We start from the raw sequence: 23,258 nt of genomic DNA on the forward strand, positions 1-23,258 counted from the left end.
CACAGTCTACCACACCACGGGGTAATTCTAGCAAGTTGAGAAGAAAGTTCCCTTTAAGATTTACTGTTATTAACTTATTAATCTTGCAGAATTTTCTACAATGCCAACTTGACAAGAAACTATTGCTTTGATCAAGCAGAGTCTGCTAGTTGGATGAAATTTGATAGCTACGTTTTCTCAACTATTTATTATCGCAATTTGACAAGGTCAATTATTTGTGAACGATTGACAAGGTCAATTTTATTTTTCCATGGCATCTTTTGTCAGCAAGAGCATTTGTTAGCTATAACCACACGCTCCATCTTATGTTATCTTTTTGTTGTAGTTGGAATATACTATCAGCATACGAAGTCGGGGGAAAATTTTGCGACATGTCTACACGATCTTTTATTGGGATTTAGTATGGGCTGGGCCAGGTGGGCATGCATGGTACGCATGCCAACTCTCAATGAAAGATCACCTGTATACTTGGATTTGTCAGTATCAATGGCTATGGGCCAAATTCATGCACAGACAACAGAAGCCGCCAGGAATTCACTCTCAAGCAAGAATTTATTTATGCAAGCTGCTTGGAATTCACTCTCAAGCGAGAATTTATTTTTTCAATTCACCAAGAGGCAACAAGGCAGCAACAAGGTTAGCCAATCTCAAGCTCTTCTTGATTTTTTTGCATTTTAATCTTTCATTTGGAAAAGATATGTCTATTGTGAAAAGCAAAGTGATATGATAGTCTTAACAAAGAGCAAGGCTTCTTCTCCATGCCAAAGTACTTATACCCATTGATGTAGGATCACGGGTAATGGCACAGAGGTTTAGCAAATTGGCAATTAAGCTCACATTTAATGTTTGGCAATGTCAAATTGTGATGTATCCATGCCAGTACAAAGTGTGCGAGGTAGATATGGTATCAGCTCATGCTGTTGAAATTGTCATTGAAGCTAAGGGCTTATGGCTCTATTTTTTTGATATGCATGCATGGTGTGCCAGCACGGTGGGATTTATTCCATTGAATCATTGTTTACAAATATGCTATAACACCACCTACTCTATCTCGAAAGAGTTGAGGATTATATATTTCCTTATGATTGTTGTATTTGTCTACAACATCGAGCACTTTACATCATTGGTGTTAGTATACCTACAATGCCCCCACCTGTTAGTTTTGCCACCACAATGTATGTTGCACAATTTGTAAGGCCCCCATATGAGGAGAAGCCAATAGTGTACATATATTTGGTGGATTCCAGCTTGTATGTTGATGAGGTCTTTATTTGTGATCGTGGATGGTACGGAGCAAAGCTAAGAGCCCAACTTTGGGGCCTCATTTTAGGATAGATTCTTTAAAGTGTGAGCTTTGTCCTAGAATATGAGTCAAGGAGAGAAGAGTGGATTTATCCCACATGCAGTGGTGCGAGGTTGTACAGCTACTTAAATCTCATTTCATGAATGAATAAACACAAGTCTATTTTGCATTACATCTCCCTTGTTTATGGTGAGCTTGTGATGGCTTAGTAAATACACAAGATCGTGTTTATGAGTCCAAGTTAATTGATCTTGGAACCTAATTTGCTTGAGTGATAATCTAGCCAACACACACTCACTTGTGTGCATGATGTTTATCTTTCATCCACCCTAGCTAGCACTATCCCATTACCATCAAGTGGTATCAGAGAACCAGGCTATGCTAGTTAGGTTTCTCATTACACATTTGTGTGATTGGAATTCCCTAATTTTTTATTTGCATTAGCTCAATAAACCCAATCCCTAATCGCCACTTGGGCAAGAGCATGCTCCACTACTCTTTGGCGATTAGGTGAAGGGGAACTCGCGTTTTGCATTGGTTGTGTGTGCAATTTCTCAATTATTGTTTTGCATCTTGCATTTGGTTTTGCATTAGCACCGTTTGGCTTCAATTTTGCATAAATTTAATCCTTTGATTACTCTTTGTGTGAGTGTCTATTTGAAGTGTTACTCGTGTGTGGAAGTAGAATTCAACAAGAGCTTTTTACTGAGCTCTTAGTCTTTGCATTTAGGAGATCGTAACATTGTTGATTTGTTTGCAAAAGGTTGGTTGTTTTGGCTTATGTAAAATCCCCTTCTAATTGTGAAAAAAGCAGCTCAGAATCGTGTGTGTGTGTGTGTGTGTGTGTGTGTGTGTGTGTGTGTGTGCGCGCGCGCGTGCTTGAGAGCATTGAATGCTCAAGGCATTTTGTTTGGTGAAGAAAAGGTCCCAAGACTTTAACATATGTGGGAAGAGCCCCCTTTTAATAGGCTTTCAATCATTTTTCCTTTGACATTTTTCTTAAAAAGGCACAAGGGCCATCATTGTCTCGCGAGTGTTGGAGCTGCTCACACCTAAGACTGCCTTGTCAACTTCGTCCACTTGCCTGTTCATCAACAACGGCCTTTTCACTTGCTGCAATTTGCCTACATAATTGATAACGTTCAACTTTTTATTGTGGTATCTTGCAAAACCAACCCCTGTCGTGCTCATCCTCATTGGCCCACGCTGCTCGTTGAATCCTCACCATCCAGAGGCTATCATTGTGAGGCATCGACATCTGCAATTGACTTGCCCTTCTCTTGGAGAGCACCCACCATCAATCTCGCTTACTGCAGAGAGATTGAGAAATTGAGAGGTCTTCCTGGTTTCCCTCACCCCCGCTGACGCACACTTGTCATTTTTTCTTTTAGGAGTCACACTCACTGCTGCCATTGTTCTTAGATTTTCCTTTCTTTTTGGAGCTTGAAATTTGATTTCTCTTGTTAAGCGGGTTATCCCACACATTTAGACCCCCTTCCAAAGCGCCCATTCTCATGCCCTACATCAGGAATTGGACATCCTTGGCTCAAGTCCAACGAAAAACCACAAGTTTTTCGAGCTTCAAAGTGGCCTCAACCTTGAAGGGTTTCAGGTAGGGTCTAAAAGACAATCAAGCTTCAAGCACCTTGCAAATAAGCACCATTGAAATGTATGAAAAATTAGTGAACAAAAAGCACTACACATATGATCACGGGTATTAGACACTGCCTGCACAATGAGTGTATGGTAAGACCACCCATCACTATGAGTACACACACAAGCAAAAAAAATGAAATACATGCATGCTCTACACCATTAGCTAAGAAGGAGCAGCCTTGCAATTTCAAGGGAGAAGCCTTGAAATTTTGGACCAATGAAGATGAGAGGCCCTTGGAACTGCCTTGGCTGGATTCACCACCCAACCTCCCTTATATAGCCCCTGGCTACCAAATCCTCTATTCCACATTGGCAGCCAGCCACCTACTGGATCGGGTCCGTGACCCCCCCTTGGGCATGCCCTTGGCATGACATTACTCCCCCCTTGGAGAAGTGTTTTTGTCCTCAGAAACAAAAGTGGGAAACTTCTTCTTAAGAACAGTAATGTTTTCCCAAGTGATGCCTTCCTCAATTCGATCTTTCCACTTAACTAAAGCTTGACAATGTACATGATGACGTGTATATAAATCATGGTAGTCGAGGACTCACTCATGTTCATGAGGTGGTGTAGGAGGTTCAACAAAATCAACAAAAATTTGTTGGTTGACAATATTGCATCCCCATGCAAGCGTTTAAGTAAACGGCTTACATGAAATACCAGATGGATACGAGAGTGTGTTGGTATTAACGAGAGTTTGTAAGCACGATCACCAACTTGCTTGAGTATCTTGAAAGGCCCACAATATCTTGGAGATGATTTAGGTGTTGGCCCAGTCTTTAGACTTTCTGAATGCTCTGGCACATGCAAAAACACCTCATCCCCTTTCTCAAAGGTAACTTGCCGACGTTTCTCATCAGTGTACTCCTTATACTGACCCTACGCTTATTGGACATTTTGATGAGCGAGTTTCAGCATATCCATATGGCCTTGGATAAAATCCTTAACCTGCTGGAGTTTTTTGATTGCCAACCCCACCGTAACAGGTGACCTAGGTTGAAAACCATACATTAGCATGAAAGGACTAAATCCAGTCGTGACATGTTTAACACTATTGTAAGAAAACTCAAGAAGAGATAGATACTCTTCCCAGTCTGTTTGTTTCTTGCTAACGTATGCTCATAGCATATCCTTTAGCACTTGGTTAACTCGTTCAGTTTGACTACTCGTTTCTGGATGATAGACACAAAGGGTGTAGGAAGACACATAAGCCTCCCTTGGCACAAAAGGGTAAGCATACAAGTCTCCCAAAAACAAGGATAAACACACAAAGCTTTCCTAACACAAATGAGGGTGACACACAATTGAGTGCACACAAATTTTACAAGGTTTTTGTGTTGTTTGTTTTGGAGGATTTCTCCCCTGTACAAATCTGCAAAACTTCTTCTACTTTGTTGTTGTTGTCGTCTTCTTCATCTTCATGTCTTGATCTTCATCTGTTGTCGTCAATTTATCTTTGTCATGCATCTTCATCATGTCATTTTGTTGATGTTGTTCATTGCTCCATTTTGTCAAGGATGTGGCCTTCATGGCCAATGGTGTAAAACACACATACATAGCAAGTGTATTTCTCGCGTGTGTGCTCATGATTATGGGCGGTCTTACCATATGCATGATGTATAGGCAGTGTCTAAAACCCATGCTTGTGTGTGTGGTGCCTCTATGCACATGTGGTGCATGCATATTAACAATAGTACACATCATGTGTGTGTGTGTGTGTGTGTGTGTGTGTGTGTGTGTGTGTGTGGGTTGTGTTACACCTTCATACACATATACCTCATATGTTTCTACCATGGGATACAAGGCCATTGGGGTAGAGGTTGTATTGAGGAAATAGGGCCGTTTATAAATGTGAATCCTACTTGATAGGGAAAGGCTCCTTGCGAGGCACTCTCGATTGTGAGACTGTGGAAATAGAGACTTAGTAGGCTTCTTGCTAAGGGGCTTGAAGCTTTTGCCCAAGAAAAAAGCCCCTTGATAAGGGTTTGAAACAAGAAAAGGAAGCTTGACCAAGCTGTGGGAAACAACTTTTGTGGAGCTAAAATCAGGAGATATAGCAACTTTGATCGTGCTTGCGGAAGTCAAAATAAAATTTTGGCATGCGTGTGAGAATTGCCCTCAATGGACCCTCCCACAAAATTTGTTGCATTTTACCGGTTGGGCTCATGTTGGTGCAACCAAAAGATGTTGATGCCAGAAAGCATGAAAAGCAGTATCAAAGGTGCTTACAGATGTGTGTCAAGATGTCAAAGCATATGTGAAGATTCAGTGTCGATGAAGAAGTTCATGATGTGTATCATTTATGTGGCTACATGGACTAAGGTGGAGATTCGATGCTTCAAAGAAGGTTCTCTATGTGAAAAGCATCTTGGGACATGAAGATAAAGTGGAGGAGTGGAGGGCACATGGTTTTGGTAAGAAAAGAAAGTGGATGTGTAGCTGAGATTTTCTGCATATGGATAGCCAAAAAGTCCTATTCTGTAACATTTTTGCAAAACACATTTTGGACATTTTTGCATCTCATGCACGTAGGCTAATTCTGCACCGTTTGACAGAAATTGCAGTTTTTGTAAACTATTTCTTTGGAGGCTACGAAAAGGAAAGAGAAGGGGACAGAGCTCTGAAAGAGCCTGTTGGTGTATGCTCCACCATAGCCAATCACTTGTTGGAGAAGAAGGAAGCTTTGATTGCATCGTCTCTGGTCTTGTCTCCCCTATTCCTTCTTCTTTTCTCTTCTCTTGTGCAAAGGTGTCAGCATGTGTAGGCTGTGTGTGAGCCCCGCGAACCAATTGCTGTGTGTGCAAAGAGGGAGAAAGAGAGAGGTGATGTGTGTGTGGTTGAGAATCAATAATCGATTGTGTTGGTTGAGATGCAATAAGCTTTGCTTTTGTGTGTGATTGTGGGCTTGGGTGTGTGTAGCCGAGTGTTCATAGCAAAGTTTTGTGGTTTGGTGTGTTTCTTTGAGTGGATCGTGGTGTTGTGATTCCATCTGAGCTATAGAGAGGCGTGTCTATGTTGTCGGGTGTGTTTCGCTTTCCCCCCTTCCAACTTGTGCCCACAAGCCCACAAGCCAGAATCTTGGAAATTTGACCCCACGACCTTAAAGGTCAAGGATCTATATTTGATGAAGCCTTTCAATCAGCAAATAACTGTACTTACTCTCTCAGTCTCAATGGACTTTCGTACATAACCATTGGGGATCAAAATAAGGATAGTGTGCATCATTTTGAATCCCAACTCAATGGCATGGCCAGACACAATGCCAAAGTGATCAGCGGAGTTTAAGGTGATGTACCACCCATTGTCTTCACGTACTTAGAAGCTACTATGGCCACTTTCTTACTCAATTTTCGAGAGAATTGATTCCATGGAGGGACCTACATATTACGCATTGTTAATTTATTTAAAGTTTCAAAACTATCATAAACTGTCCATTGAGGTTTTGAAGAATGCATACCTCGTTCTCCAAAAATTTCTCAACTTTAAAATTTGTTGGAAAATTCGCAAACAAAAGAGAGGCCACTTCATTGCTCTTTTTCCCATCAACATTGGATGGATGTAGAAAATCCAAGATCCTGTATACGATCAAATACATGTTTTTCAAACATTCACAACACACACCACCCATAGTCAATCTTTCTTCTCAGATGTATTTACCATTTCTCATCATCAAGAGAAATTTTGTAAACATCTATCATGTTGTCAATAATGGTCACATTATAATCTTTGGAAGGTACTACATAATCTGAAAATAAAATATTTCATCAAGACTTGTTGAGTAGACAAAAAGTGACAGCTAGAGATCTTCACAAGCAAGTTTATCTGTGGAACCTTGAGCACCTTTTTTGTTCTTTTTGGGGGACTTCTTGGGCTTCTTGGATTTAACAAATTCCAATTGTTTCTTTATAGAGGAGATTGTACTAGTGTTTACTTTTTTTGAAGAGGTGGCTTTCTTGGAAGCCGATCCAATCTCCTCAATATCCTCTTCATTTCTTTCAAGAACATGCTCTAAAGTAAACAAAAATATGTTTCTCTCACAAACATAGTCTAAATAGTATGAGCACTTTAACAATTTTGTAATTTTTATAAATGCCAAAAAATAACCTTTATATAAGTTCACTTCGTCGGTGGGTAGGTGCCTCGAGTGTAATCTAGCCACCAAGGGCAATACTCAATTTTCCAAGCAAGAAAACCATGATCTCTCATCCATAGTGGATACATACACTCCTTAGAAGAGAGGTCCCTCCAACTTTCAACAACAACCGACAACTTCTCCAACAAAGTTTGATCGTAAAGCTGAATTATCCATCTACATAAAATGCATTTTACTTTTTTTGAGCTCCTTTACCGAGTAACTTATTTATTATACAAACTCTAAGTGCAAAATACAATATCAACCATAAAGATATTAATTGTATTACCTGAATAATACTCTCCTCGAAGATTCCATGAGCTCTGGAATTTTGTCATCCAACTCTTTTGTATTGAGCTTACTCCAAAGCTCCATAAAAGCTTTATCAATGTGCTCCCTCAACCGATGATGAAGCCATGCTTCAAAGCCCTCCAGCATTTCATCAATCATTTTCCCTTTGATACTTAAGCATTGCTTCAAGATACTTCACCAATACCATTCTTTATGCAAGTACATTCTAAATTTCATTGCACTAATATAACGCTCAGAAGTAACATCATCTACACGGCAATGCATCAAAGAGTGCAATATTTTCTTTTTCCTATAGAGAAAACAATAAACAAACCATAAATGTATTGATTTTTTTGATGATTTCATGTGCATTTTTGGGCCAAGGATTATTACCTCTCCGGTGATATTTTAGAAGTTGCCAAATGGACCTTGTCTCTTGTAAGGCCCACCTAATCATTTTCTCTTATCCAATTGAAGTTAAATAACAAAGAGAAGAACCCTTGGCCATTGGCAAGGTTGGCAATGGCCAACATCTATGTTGCACTTGCATCAAATAAAATCCAATCAATTTTGCAATCCAATCAATCCAATCCAAATGAAATGTCAACTTACAATTTTGTAGAAATTCAAACATGAATGGTGAAAAGAGAAAGTTTTTAAGGCTTATAAGCCCTTTCTTTGAAAAAAATTATACTCTTCCTTGAGCAACATATGTTTTTCTGGCACTAAAATTGATGGATCATTGTCTCTTACATCTCTTTGATAAGAGACATGTCAAACTCTTCCTTTTGTAGAGCAAGTAAGAAAAAAAGTAAGATTTTACAAAATTATGCTTAGCTTTAAAAATTACATAAAAAGTATACTTTAGGTAAAAAAGTATACCTTCCATATGAGCATTGCCAATAAAAGAGCAGGAGCATTGTACCAACTCCCTTTAGATGCCTTCTTCTCACAAGCAGCTCTACCTCTATCCACCGAATCCAATGTTGGGGAAAGTCTTAAATTAGAGAATCTTTGCTTGCCACGGCTAGTTTTTAAAACAAGAAGATCTCTTGACCAAAATTTGTGCTCACAGTGGTTCTACCAATCCTAAACCATATATCTTAAATTAAATATCAAGAGAATGAAATCGATAAATTAATAGAAATATCTTTAAAAACAACAAATGAGCCTAATCATTTTGAGAGCGTAGAGCTAGAAAAAGCTCCCCCTCTGCACTTCTATCAACATAGACAAATTGATACTTGAAAGAAAAATGTCTCCACCTTATCATTGAAAATTCTACAACAACAAAAGGGCAAATTAGACAGCATAGAGTAATATAAGACAACCTTATCTTAAACAAAAAAAAAATCACTTACGCGGTTTTATCAAGCGCATCCAAGTTTTCAAGCGGTGATTGCCATCCCAAACAATAAATTTTTTTCCCCTTAAGTCTTCCCACTCAAGAGGAAGGGAATTATCAAAATCATCGCTAATTTCTTGCCAAATAGGCCCCCATTCTTCTTTGTCTAAGTCAAAAACATAATGTTGATCATGGCTAGACTTCTTAAATGACACAAGAAATGGAGCTCCAAGCACACTGTATCCAGACAGCTCAAACCTTTTCACTAAGCCCTCAGTCCTTGGACCCACCACTCTAATGGCTTTGTTTTCCATCAATTTGTAGAGAGGAATGCGAGGAGGTTCCCCACCTCTCTTTACAATAAAACCCCCTACAATCTCCTCCAATATGGGACCATGAACATCCTTTCCAAACAGTGTAGGATGATCGACAGGTTTAGCAACAATTGTCATTGCTTCAGACACGCTTTGGGCCACCAGTCCACCTTGTGTAGAATGAATATCGATGAGCTCCTCTTCTTCATGCACATCACCCAATATGTACTCCTTTTGGTAGACATTGGAAGAAGCAATGGAAGATCGTGCATTGGCCCTATGTCTTGTAGTTCCAGACCTTAATGTGTATCTAAAAGAAAAGAAAATAAGACCACAACTAGCTTAGTATGTAGTGACAAATTAAAAAAAGACCACAAATAGCTTAATATAGTTGAACTTACTTTGAGAGATACCTGTCCAGCCACGTTTAGATGGTGTACAAACCATAATCTATCAACTATAATCAATAAACACCAAAAGTATTCTTAGCAACAACATTTCAAATAGAAACTTACAAATTTTAGCAGACGGAGTAAAATGCAAATATAAAAAAATTCCCATTCCGAACTTGCTTTCGTACAGCACCACAATGCTCACGGGAAGAAACAAATACAAATCCACTTCGACATATGTATAGCTCTGCACTTCAATATGTGTCAATACAAATCCACTTCAATATATGTTTAGCTCTGCACTACAACAAGTGTATTTGTGTTTTTGTGTGTATGCAAATGCATGATTGTAGGTGTCCTTGTGTGTGAGTATGTAGGTGTCTTTGTGTGTGTGTGTGTGTGCAAGTAAATTTGTGTGTGTGTACTACAACAAGTTTATTTGTGCTTGTGTGTGTAGTATACAAATGCATCATTGTAAGTGTGTTGATGTGTGAGTATGCATGATTTTGTTTGTGCCATTTGTTATTGTGTGGCTGTGTGTGTGAATGCAAGTGTGTATATGTGTGTGTGTGTGTATACATGATTGTTACTGTGTGTCTGTATGTGTGTGTATGCAATCCCGTGTTATTGTGCGTGTGTGTGTATGCAATTCCGTGTTACCGTGTGTGTGTGTATGAAATTCCATGTTACTGTGTGTGTGTGTGTGGGAGTGTGTGTGTATGCAATTCCGCCAATGGAGCTCTAATGGTGGATCCTATGGAGGACATACATGCGCACGTTCCCGTGCACACACACAGTCACAAAAATAGCCATTCGAAACAAGGCTACACACACACACACACACACACACACACATACCCATTTGCGTGAGTAGAAAATGCGCGCGCACACACACACCCATGAGTACCTTCTCTTCTTTTTCTTCTTCTTCTACTCCTTCTTCTTGTCCACAACAAAACAACCTCCTTCACTTTCACTTCACTTCACTTCATTCCACTTTCATTTCAATTTAAATGTATTGTATTTATAAAATATATACATTAAATCACTAAACATGTATTATATTTATAAAATATATGCGATAAACATTTATAGACTGTATATAATTAAACAACTGAACACATAACCATTATATATTTCAAATAACTAAACACTTATAGAATAAGATATCTATATTAAACACTTACAAAGTATTTATAAACACTTATAAAAAAAGATATATTAAACACTTACAAAAGAAGATATATATTAAACACTTATAGGATATATATAATAAACACTTATAAGATATAAACTAAGACTTGTTATACAATTTGAGAATCAACACATAAATAATTATATACAAGCTATTGATTGAAATTATAGAATAAATATATAGTAAATACAAAAAAATACTTCAATATAAAATTTTAAATTCTTAAATAATTATAGAATAAATATATAGTAAACACATAAATTGTCAGGCCAAGGGCCACCCTGGAGTTCAAGGCTGCCCAATGGAGAAGGGATCCTACAAGCCAAGGGGCTATAAAAAGGGTGGTTCGGTGGAGGATCGTTCACGAAAGTTCCCAGGGTTCTACATTGGTATCAGAGGTCAGGGAGAAGCAGGCATGGAGGAGCGTGCAAGGCGAACAAGCCTCGGCATGGTTCTTTTCTCTCTCTCTCTCGCCTTAAGGAAGGAAGAAGGTGTTAAGGAATTGATATTTTATTATTCATTGCAGATGTGACAGGTGGAAAAGACTAGACCGAGCTAGGACTTTGCGAATGAAAAAATATATATATTGTACATTTTATTATTCAAGTGCTCTTTATGAGCTTTGGCCATTTATGACCAGCCAGCCAATTTGTACTCACATTGACCATTCAAGAAATCTATAAATGATATACGTGCAAGAGGAAAATGGTCACTCTTGCACGGGGGGAGATTGCACACAGTGTCTGTGTATTCTTCTCTTCTCTCCTCTCTTCTTTCTCATCGTGCTAGGCGTAGCACTCCGCTCTAGGAGGTGCGCCTGCGCGCACGTGCTCTCTTGCTCTGTCCCGCTCTCTGACTCTCTTTGTTTGTGTTGTGATCGATTATGGATTTGTGCGAGTAGGCAGGTACGTAGATTTATTTTTTTATGTCTTGCTATGTGCTATTTCGAGTATTTTGCAGGGCAGCCACGCTTCCGGCTGTAGCAGTGGTATCAGAGCATGTAAGTATGTAAACTCTATAGAATTTTCAAATAGTTTTCTACTAAAAAGGAGAAAACTTCTCCTCAGGTACCCTCGTCCATATCATGTAAGCCATACTTTAATGTAATTCCATTTGTAGTTTGGTACGCTTGTAATTATTTCCACTATTGCACTATACGGTCCTAAATTTGTTATTGTAGTTTAGACGGCTAGAATTATTTAAGATTAGGTACTTACTCTTATATTAAAATTCAAAACCAAACTCCTCCCATCATGAGTCATAATTTTTAATTTTTTTTTGTAATCGGATATGGACTTTTTAATCATCATATACCTGAGTATTTAGTGTGCAACTAACCTGTTATTGAATTTGACAAGGAATCTTGTTTAGGGCTTTGTCTTTGAGAAACATGTTTGCAGATAAACCTAAGTACAAGGCTACCACATTGTAGACCCTCCAGCTATAAATTCCCCTACCTTGGTTATGGGTTCTGATAAATTCATGCTTGATTTAATTTCTTTTCAGTAAGTCTTCTTATAGATATTCTCACAACTCTATAACCCAAATTGTCAGTTTTAAAATCAATAGCCTCAAGATATTCCGCCTTTTGGCCATGTAAATTTAGTGTATGATTAGATTATTGTTGATTCTTGAATTTGACACAAAGTCGTTTTTAGTGCTTTGTTTTCTTGGACAAGTTTTGCAGATAAAATCTAAATACAATGTTCTTATATCAAGCTCCTGGTATGTCATTTCTTAATGCATTCTCATAATACCCCTCTTCAAACATCATTTCAATTACTCTTGATAAGTAAGATCTCTCTATGTATCTTTAGACCTCAAAGGAACATTATCTAACTCACCACAAGTACCTATCCCATCTCTTCTCTTATCTTGGCCCCTCCACATTCTCCCACCCTTCACCACATCTGCTTATGCGCAAATCGTCTAGTTTAATAATGGTATGATAAATTAATGTTTATTACATTCAAATTCTTTTAAGTGAGTCTTTTTGTAGACATTCTCACACCCCTATGAATACCCAATAACCTTTGCAGCATGCAAGAATTTTTCCATATGCTTTTAAGAAGACAAAACCTCCTTATGTTGCTAAATCCATTTTTTCTAATGTCATGGCTTCTACTTTCCTTGGTTGGACTCTTTACTGAGATGACTTGTCATACCACTACTTACATGAGCCCTGTTGGTGTGCAATGATCGCTAAGATTTGGTACATGTTTCCACATTCCAATCTATTCCAATTTCATATCAAACAGGTCATTTATTTTTTCATTTTTTTTAATGCCATGCCTAGTCCATTGGTCACGGACACACAGATTCGCCGATTTAGGCAATGTGTAGATACTCATCCTGGTGCAGATTCACCGATTTAGGCAGCACATTGATATTACAGATTCATGATTTTTAAACTTATACCAAATGCAGATTCACCGATTTTGGCAGCATTAGTGCAGATTCGCCGATTTAGGCAACACGTCTTATTGGTGTAGATTCGCCGATTTAGGCAACACCGATCACAAAATCATGCTGCAGTGGGGCTGGCCACCACTGTAACTGGTATGACTTTGTTACCTGGGTATAGAAAATGAAAGATATTTTGGATTTGCATTATATTGTGGACTTGGAATTGGATTGGAATTTCATATCAAATGATCATTTTGTCATGGCAGTGTTTATGTGATGGGAGTTGACATTTATGAGATTGACGATGAGTGTGACCAATGATATCCTGATTCATCAGGGTATGACATATACTACTTATTCTAGTGGTATGGGACACTAGAATCGGTAGTATGTGGATGACAGCAGGCATAAGCAATATTGTCTAATTTTATGTATTTTTCTTTTACTATTTGATACAAATTTCTAATCATTGTTTTTGACAAGTATTGTTTGCAGATTTTTTTCTTCGCAATTGAGGAAATTTGCTTTCCAATGGAGAGGTATGTTATGGAATTGATATTTTATTATTCATTGCAGATGTGACAGGTGAAAAAGACTAGACCGAGCTAGGACTTTGCGAATGAAAAAATATATATATTGTACATTTTATTATTCAAGTGCTCTTTATGAGCTTTGGCCATTTATGACCGGCCAGCCAATTTGTACTCACATTGACCATTCAAGAAATCTATAAATGAAATACGTGCAAGAGGGAAATGGTCACTCTTGCACGGGGGGAGATTGCACCTAGTGTCTATGTATTCTTCTCTTCTCTCCTCTCTTCTCTCTTGTCGTGCTAGGCGTAGCACTCCGCTCTAGGAGGTGCACCTGCACGCGCTCTCTTGCTCTCTCTCGCTCTCTGACTCTCTCTGTTTGTGTTGTGCTTGATTATGGATTTGTGCGAGTCGGTAGGTACGTAGATTCATTGTTTATGTCTTGCTATGTGCTATTTCGAGTATTTTGCACGGCAACCAGGCTTCCGGTTGTAGCAGAAGGCACGGAGGGCTGCATGGAGTCTCTACCATGGCGGATTTGATAAGTGCATGAAGGAATGAAAAGGCTTGCAAAGGAGGAGGATGGTCGAGGATGTGCAAGAATTAGGTCGAGGACGTGCAGGAAACCGCACCTGTAAAGCCAAGAGCAGTCGACAAAGTTGCACGTGAAGGAGGGCTTGCATAGAGAAGGGGGCCGCTTGACCTGCTCTGATTCTCATGCAAGTTATGGTTGGATTTGTGTTGCAGCGGGGGATAAATTTCGTCACATCACCTTGCCCGGAGAAGGTCTGCAGTGCCAACCTTGTCTTCTTCTTGGCTCGCGCAGTCTGTTGCCGCCATGCAAGCTACATTTTTTTTGGTTATTTTTTTTACTTACCCACGGGCAAGGTCCCTATTTTTAGCATCTTCTCCCAACAACGTATGAGGCAGGAGATTCAAGCGTACTTTGCAACGTATGAACCGGAAGGGGAGTGTTGCCACATGATGGGAAGCGTATAGTTGCATGCTACATGCCAGTGACTGCCATCAAGGTATGCATTTCTTTTTTTTTGTTGGTTTGATAAATTCTTTCAAGGATGTTGCATAGCTTTGTCATGCAATGGAAACTAGTGCAAGAAACACACTCCAAGCACAAGCACGGCTTGTGGCTGTGCTTGTGCTTGTGGCCGTATCCATAAATCAAGCACGACTTGAGTACACAATACCTTGACAACACATGCGAGTCGGAGGTTGCATCTTGATACAAAGGCAAGTCACGCATGGCTTGAGTAAAAAATACCTTGATAACACACGCAAGTCAGAGGTTGCATCTTGATACAAAGGCAAGTCAAGCAGGGCCTTTGACCTATACGATCAAGTTATTCGGGAAGTCAAGCAGGGCCTTTGACCTATACGATCAAGTTATTTGGCACGATACATCCGTAATTACCATTTTATGATGTTTTACAACAAGTTATATAGGGCAAGGCTCCTAGGCAATCTGTCTCCCATCAGTTACATTTCACGAGCACGACTATTCATTTTGATATCTCCTCATTGTGTTACCTAGAGAAGGAGGAAAGCACGCAACATAACTACATGAAGCATAGTGGAAAAACATTGTATTCACAGCTATGAGCTGACTCCAATGTCAACTACCACCTATACCATCACATGTATTTTCATAATTCCAACTTGTTGAGCAAATGTTGCTTTGATCAAGCAACGTTGGGCAATAGCTAACATTTGGCTGCTCAACTGTAGATGCTATCTCTCTCAGTATTGAGCAATCTCATAGGTAGCCAAATTTGGCATGGCCGATTCTCTATGAAATTTTGAAAAGGTCGATCCTTTTTTGCTTGGACATATGTGTGTCAACAAGAGCATATGTTAGCTATGAGCACTCAGGTTACGTTCTTGTCTCATCTATTTGATGAACTTATGTGAAGCAAGGCTTCCATTTCTGCATCTTGCGTTGAGACTTCCCACATTTGGTATATGCTATGAGAATACAACTTGGGAAGGATATGGTAAAATGTTTGCAGGTTAATTCATTACATGTCAGATGGTCGTCTATGATACATGTACATACGACAGCTACCACTCGTGCAATAGATATGGCTATGATCCATCTTTGAGCGAGTTTTCTTCCACAGAATCTCGGGACAACTGGTTACAGCAACGACCAGGTTAGCCAATTTTAAGTTCTTCTTATTTTTTCCATGTTTACACCTTTTCTTGGGAACTGCTTGTTTTTCTACAATGCCAAGTGCTTTGACAGATTTACATGTAGCAACGCTTCTCACTTGTGCCAAGGTATTGCCCATTAACTTGGAATCAAAGGCATTGGCACATAAGTTTGGGGAACTGGCAAAATAGGGAATATCACTTCACAGAATCTCTACGAGTCTAGATTGTGCAAAGCACTTATGGTTTTGGCTCACGTTTGAGGCCGTCACTCTTGCCAAGGGCTTAAAATTCTGCATGCATGGCATGCTTGCTAGGTGGATTCAATTCTACCGCTTCATGAAATACGCTTCCGCTATAACACCAGACACTCAGACTTGATTCATAGGCAAAGTGCCAATGCTAAGTCATCCTCATACAAACACAAACCCTGCAAGGTAGGTGGGTCAGGATGTGTTTTGTGTTTTTCCGTTACCTCTCTCAATGAGAAAGAGTCCTATCAAAAAACTATGGAATGCTCATAGGATAAGCTACAAGTCAGGCATAAGATGCGTAAGAGCACACAGACTGGGTACACACTCTAGTAACTTAAGGAAAGTTACTCAGTCCAGCATGCTCTCTCTCTCTCTCTCTCTCTCTCTCTCTCTCTCTCTCTCTTATTTCTCTCGCAGAATAATGAAAACTTTTTAAGAATCTTTTGATACATGTTTTTCTCGTGAGTCAGCCTGAGCAAAGATGCTCTAACTCTCAGCTAGAACTTGGGCAAGATGCCATCCAAGTTAGTCTTCATTGGTTCGTTGATTGAACACTAGTTGCCAAAGGGCTAGGAGTCACACACATTGGCTAAGAGTCATTGTCAGATCTAGGGTAAGACCCAACTGTTGGCATTCCTTGGGTGATTTTTCTCCAGCTTGAACTACCCAATGGACTCCCCATCGATGTTAATGGCCCAACAAGAGTCTTGCCATTACATATGTTTTTGGGTATTTTGTAAGCACTATATGTTTTAGTGCAAAGATTGAGTTAAGTTTTTGATGAACTTACATTCACATAGGCTGATATATAAGACGACATTTAGATGCAAGAAGCATTTCAAATAGCATGTCTGTCCATACGAGCTTGGAGTCCCGCCCAGTGTGGATCTCCCATTCTCTCTATAGCAATGGGCGTGCATATAGGAGCATAGTTTTGTGGTATGACCACATTTGTGATTACTAAATCACACAATACGTGTTGATGGTAATTTTTGGACACTTTCACACTTTGTTTTTCAAGCAAACTATCTGCCAAGGAATAGTCAAAACGTTCTTTCCAAACTTTCACCACGGGGGTTGGTTTGGCAAGATATACCGAGGGGTTTGGATTGCCAAGGCAACACCCAGGGTCACAAGTTCACTTTCTTTATCTTCACTAATCTTTAATGTTAGTGATTAGCAGGTTGAAGAAATTTTGATATGGTATGCTTATAGGTTGAGGATTGTACTTGACTTCCGGGTAAGTATCAGGTAATTTCCACCTCCTCGCAAGCATATGTTTTTTGGATTTATTTTCCTATCCAATTAAGTTTGTTTGCATTATGTAACCGTGATGTTTGAGCTAGAAGGCTTTCATCCTGCTTGCTCTTTGGCCAAGTGACAAGGTCATGGATGAGCATCACCTTTTGGGAAAATATTTTTATTTTCTCCCTTCCCTGTTCATCAAGATATCGTAATGGTTTTGAATCCTGTTGAAACAATTACATACCTACATGGTACGGTTCTCTTTGGCACATGTTGTCACATGGGATACAACATGGTCTAGGAACTCAAAGAGTTCGATTTAGCCAGTGTGGAGCAATGATAATGAGGGTCCCTCTTACTCGCGTCACGGAGTGTTCCTAGTTTCCTCCACACACAAGTACAATTTGTGCTTGATGGATGTCGCTTTCTCTGACATCCTTACTTCAGACATATTCCACATCAATATGAGTCTCTGGGACTGACATTGGTGCCTAATTCCTAATGATGTGTTGAGACGATGTCCCTATGTGCTGGTTGCATCCGTTTATTTGACCATTTGGAGCACACCGTATCAGGAACAATTTTAGTGGGTGGAAAAAAATTGTCAGATACTAAGTACAGACTTGTTACGATTACAAGTGCCATCAGAGATTTTAATTACGCGATGACGCATTTTGTAAATGTTAATTATTGTTGTTATTATCACTATGTTTTTCATGTTAATAACATATCTAATGTCATGACCTACGAAAACCGGTAGAAAACGTAGAACCGGCGGGACAACCAACAATCCCGGCAGGCCCGGTGGGTTTAATACCAAACCCGGCGGGCCCGACGGGACAAGCAAGAATCCTGCCGGGCCCGTCGTGTACCCCCTCCATATTTCGCGGCTCTATATAACCCCTTTATAGACATCACATCACATCACCTCTTCCTCTAAATTTGGTCATCCTTTAAAATTTAGAAGAAAAACTAAAGGTAAAAAAATGAATAGTCTTTAAAAAAATTAAAACTTAATGTAACTCTGATCATGGATCATTAGTTCTTTTTTGGACTGAAGTGATTCTTGAAAGGAGGTAGAAAGGTGAATCTTTGGGTCGGTATCTCTACATTTGGGATGGACTCGATCTCATGTTTGGTTCACCGTTATATTTGCTAAATTGATTGCTATATTGATTAGAGCTTCTATCATGGGTCATTAGTTCTTTTTTGGACTGAACTAATTCTTGAAAAGAGATAGAAAGGTGAATCTTTGGGTCGATATCTCTACTTTTGGGATGGACTGATCACATGTTTGATTCACCGCTGTATTTGCTTGCTATTCCGATTAGAGCTCCAATCATGGGTCATTAGTTCTTTTTTGGACTGGACTGATTCATGAAAGGAGGTAGAAAGGTGAATCTTTGGATCGATATCTCTACTTTTGGGATGGACTGATCACATGTTTGATTCACCGCTGTATTTGCTTGCTATTCCGATTAGAGCTCCAATCATGGGTCATTAGTTCTTTTTTGGACTGGACTGATTCATGAAAGGAGGTAGGAAGGTGAACCTTTGGGTCGATATCTCTACTTTTGGGATGGACTGATCACATGTTTGATTCACCGCTGTATTTGCTTGCTATTTCGATTAGAGCTCCAATCATGGGTCATTAGTTCTTTTTTGGACTGGACTGATTCATGAAAGGAGGTAGGCAGGTGAATCTTTGGGTCGATATCTCTACTTTTGGGATGGACTGATCACATATTTGATTCACCGTTGTATTTGCTTGCTCATGTTTCAGTAGATTGAGGTTTATTCCCTTCAGGCTTCACTACTACGCTTGTGTGTGATATTGATTATAACACTAATGTTTGGTTTGAATAATACTTGAAAGAAGAGATAGCATATTGAGCTATGTTTATTGGTATTGTAGGCATCCAATAAGTATGTCTTCCACCGGGAATGTGAGCGGTGATGTTGGTGTCTCAAGCCTGGCTTCCTTGAGGAGACCTCCTACCTCGATGCCAGGTCCTGCTTCGCAGGGCACCACTTCGCAGGGCAAGCGAAAGGCAGGTGGAAAAAGTCCAGGACCCGAGTGGAATTTTGCCACAAATTTAAATAAGTATCAAGATTGGAAATGTAACTTTTGTGGCGAAGAGAAATCTGGAGGAGCACGAAGAATAAGGGATCATTTGCTAGGTGGTAATACCAGAATCCAAGGAGGAAAGTGCAAGGGCTTAGGTGCAGAAGAAGCAGCTATGCGCTTAAAAGCTTTAATTGGTAAGCTAATTTCCACGAGCAAAAGATCAAAACTCTCTACTTTCGACCATCACACCCCGGTATCGATAAGATCAAACCAGGAGGAGGGATCACTGGGTGTAACGTCCACCAATGGAAGCACTCAAAGCAGGGAACCAACATCTCATATCGATGGAACTACACCTCCAAACCATGGATCTCCTGACTTTCAGGTAGGATCGTCAAAAAGTAGACAGGTTAGCTTATAGACGAGCTTCAAAACGCTTGCCTTAGAAGAAGCACAACTTGCACTAGCTAAAGCCGTCTATTTCACTGGGGGATCATTGGCCATTGTCACCCGTGATGCATGGAAGTCAGCTTGGAAACGCATTGAGAAGTATGGTGCTGGGTTTACCCCTCCAACATATCACCATATGAGAAACCAATTGTTGGATAAATGTTACACAAGCACACAACAGGATATTCAAAGGGTAATATTAAATGCAATAGAAAAATCTGGATACACCATAGTTAGTGATAGTTGGTCCAATGTTCAAAGGCAACCATTGATCGACATCATGCTTGTATGTCCTCGTGGTGAATGTTTTATCAAAGTTGTCGATAGCTCTGGTAAAATAAAGTTTGGCAGTTTTATAGCTGACATCATTGGCGACGCAGTTGAGGAACTTGGAAAAGAAAATGTTGTACAAGTAATCATGGACAATGCCAAAAATTGCAGGGCTGCAGGTAGGATACTTGAAAGTCACTTCTCTCACCTTTATAATGCTGGTGCAGTACACACAACTTGAACTTGGTATTGCAAGATTGGTACAAGAGTAATGACACAAAGTGGTTCAAATGGATAGTGGACAATGCTCGCTTAATAGTCAAGTTTGTTTTGAAGCGTCAGAGGGTTCTTGACATGTACCATCAGAGGATGTTTACTATGTTAAAACTGCTGTGCGAAACTAGATTTTGCACCAACTACTATACGGTAGAATCACTAATAAAAAATAAGAATGCTGTGATGGAGACATTTGTTTGTGCCACTTTTTCAGAATGGGAGGCCGGTCAAAGGAAGAAGATAAAAAGCAAAATAGGGGTGATCAGAGATCTACTAGCTGATCGCCACTTCTGGGATGATGTGGTGGATGTGCACAATGTCATGATGCCAATTATGCTTGCATTACGGGATTCTGCCTTGCCTAACATAGGTAAGGTGTGGATGGCTTGGTGGAGTGTTCAAGAAAGCCTTGAAAATCCAGAGGAGCCCTAGGAGCCAATTGTGAAGCCTTGGAAGACACCATTCACTCAAAAGAGGAGAGAAATTCTGAGAAAGTATGTGCATGGTCGATGGGTTGGAGCACATAGTCCACTACACAGCGTAGCTTTCTTATTGGATCTGGAGTATTGGGCAATGAAAATAGACAAACTTGATGAGGAGATGCTGGAAGACTTTTATGATGTGATAGGCAGGTTTTATGCTGATCCTGATGAGCATGCATCAGCTATTACTGATCTTACGAAGTTTAAACTCAAAGAGGGTAAGTTTGGTACAGAATTTGTGCAGAAACTTGCCACGGAGCAACCAGCGTGGAAGTGGTGGATGATGAATGGTGGTAGTGCACCCACCCTTAAACGCCTAGCTGTTAGAATCCTAGCCCAATGTGCATCCAATTCAAGTTCTGAGAGAAACTGGAGTACATATAAATATGTACATTCCACCATCAGAAATCGCCTTCTAAATTCAAGAGCTGAAAAATTGGTGTATATGTACTGCAACCATCGGCTATTGGCAAGAGTGCAAGCTGATAACTACAAAGAGGAGATGCCGTGCTGGACTTATGATGTAACCAATGATGAGGTGGACGAAGATAGTGAGCTCCAAGGGGAGTCTCATGAAGTAGAAACTACATGTACTTTAGAAGAGATTGAAGAGAATTTGGAAATTGAACCAACTTTGACCCGTCGCAGCAAGCGACGGTGGTTTAATTAATAGATTATTGAATCCATTGAGTGACTTCTGTTTAAGTTCACAATTTTTTTATCTTATAAGCTTTTTTTTATATTTAGTTTAAGGTTTAGACATTTGCTGAATAATAAATGAAGCCCTTAAAAAACTTTACAAGGCCACAAATCACTATTAAAGCTTCATAATATACAAAGCCCTAACAAATCTTTGCATTATCACATATCATAATTGAAGCTGAATTGAAGACAATTCACAATACACTAATAAATTCTCGCAAGACAACCAGTAAATGTTTTCAAATGTTACAAAAACTATCCAAGTGATAGTAAAATATTTGTGAGAATATCTTCATTCTCCTGTTCACGCTGACCTTTAAGCTTATTATAGTCTTCAGACATTTTGAACATTGCATATATCTTTTTGGATATCTCATACTCACATATAGCACAATGAAAGCTATTCATCATGCTTTGCATCAAGCATGATATATGGTACATATGTCCGCATGGCAAGCTGAAGTGACCACACCACTCATGAAAGAATGATCTACATATAGGGCAAGGACCACCGTGCTCACCAGAAGCTGGAGGGGCCTCAATAGATGTTGGGTGCTCAATCAATGTGGCAAAATTTTGTTTTTTTATAGTCGCCTCTAACTCTTTTACGTGGCGAGATAGCACCTTCACCTCCCTTTGCAAGTCTCTATTTAGGATTGCTTCTGCATGAGAGCCTTGTGTAGCTTGTGATGCTTGCCTGAGTTGAGTTTGAAGCTCCTCCTTAACTTGGTGCACTTCCATTGATGCACGTTCTAGTGCCAATGACATCTCTTGCCGTGTGACGGTGATTGCATTGCTGCGAATGTCCTCAACCGTCATATGAGGTGTCCTTGAGCTGAAGTCCGCTGCTTCACCCAAGACATAATGCATGTATAACATCTTGGCAAACCACAATGGACAATCCATATGATGCATAGGATGACCCATAACATCAAGATATATGTTCTCTCCATTGTCTCGTATGTCTACATTAATGCATTGTGATAGCTTGAGCCGGCCTTTCTTGATGTTGTCATCTGCAATGCCTGGCCATATGGATTTGACCATTTCTCGGTCAATCCTAGAGTTCACCTCTTTCCATTGTGTACCCACTGGGCTGGCCCACTGGGAGCAATGAGCTGCAATTCGAGCGGTGTCATTCACTCCACCGCCTTGGCACATGGATCTGAGACGCTCAAAAGCGCGCTTAGCCCTTTGATTATCATTATCCATATCCTGATTAAACATTGTACGTCAGTAACGACATACAAACTTAATGATAATCAATTGCTATAAGAGTAACCACCATTTTACGACAATCAATTGATATAAGAGTAACCACCATTTTACGACAATCAATTGATATAAGAGTAACCACCATTTTACGACAATCAATTGATATAAGAATAATCACCATCTTATGACAATCAATTGATATAAGAGTAACCACCATTTTTTAAATCAATGAATGACAATCAGTGATTCCACGTGGCTTATTGCTTGAAACTTAAGAGAAAAAACAAAACTCATAGAAAATTTGTTGTCTATTGAGATATAACAAAGTGTTTTTATTACTCATACATCATCCATGGCGCATAAAACCCAAATTTTAAAAGTGATTTTATAAGTCAAAAGTACATCATATATCCATCAAAAAGTGCTTCATAAAGTATATCATATATCCATCAAAAAAAGGCTACACTCATTTCAGAGGGAGGGCGTAAGCATCGTTCTGGCTGGGCTTCAAATCTTTCTAATTCTTCGTCCAAAAGTGCCAAGGTCTTTCTCTCTGTGGATTTCT

General features: G+C 39.5%; 1 pseudogene; it reads right to left on the bottom strand.

The window, feature by feature from the left end:
• Positions 1-6,095: 6,095 nt before the first annotated feature.
• On the bottom strand, positions 6,096-9,486 carry LOC147456285 (uncharacterized; annotated as a pseudogene).
• Between the last annotated feature and the right edge of the window lie 13,772 nt (positions 9,487-23,258).

The sequence above is a fragment of the Adiantum capillus-veneris genome, chromosome 6 (assembly GCF_014529385.1).
Source record: "Adiantum capillus-veneris isolate H3 chromosome 6, ASM1452938v2, whole genome shotgun sequence".
In the NCBI taxonomy this organism is placed as follows: Eukaryota; Viridiplantae; Streptophyta; class Polypodiopsida; order Polypodiales; family Pteridaceae; genus Adiantum; species Adiantum capillus-veneris.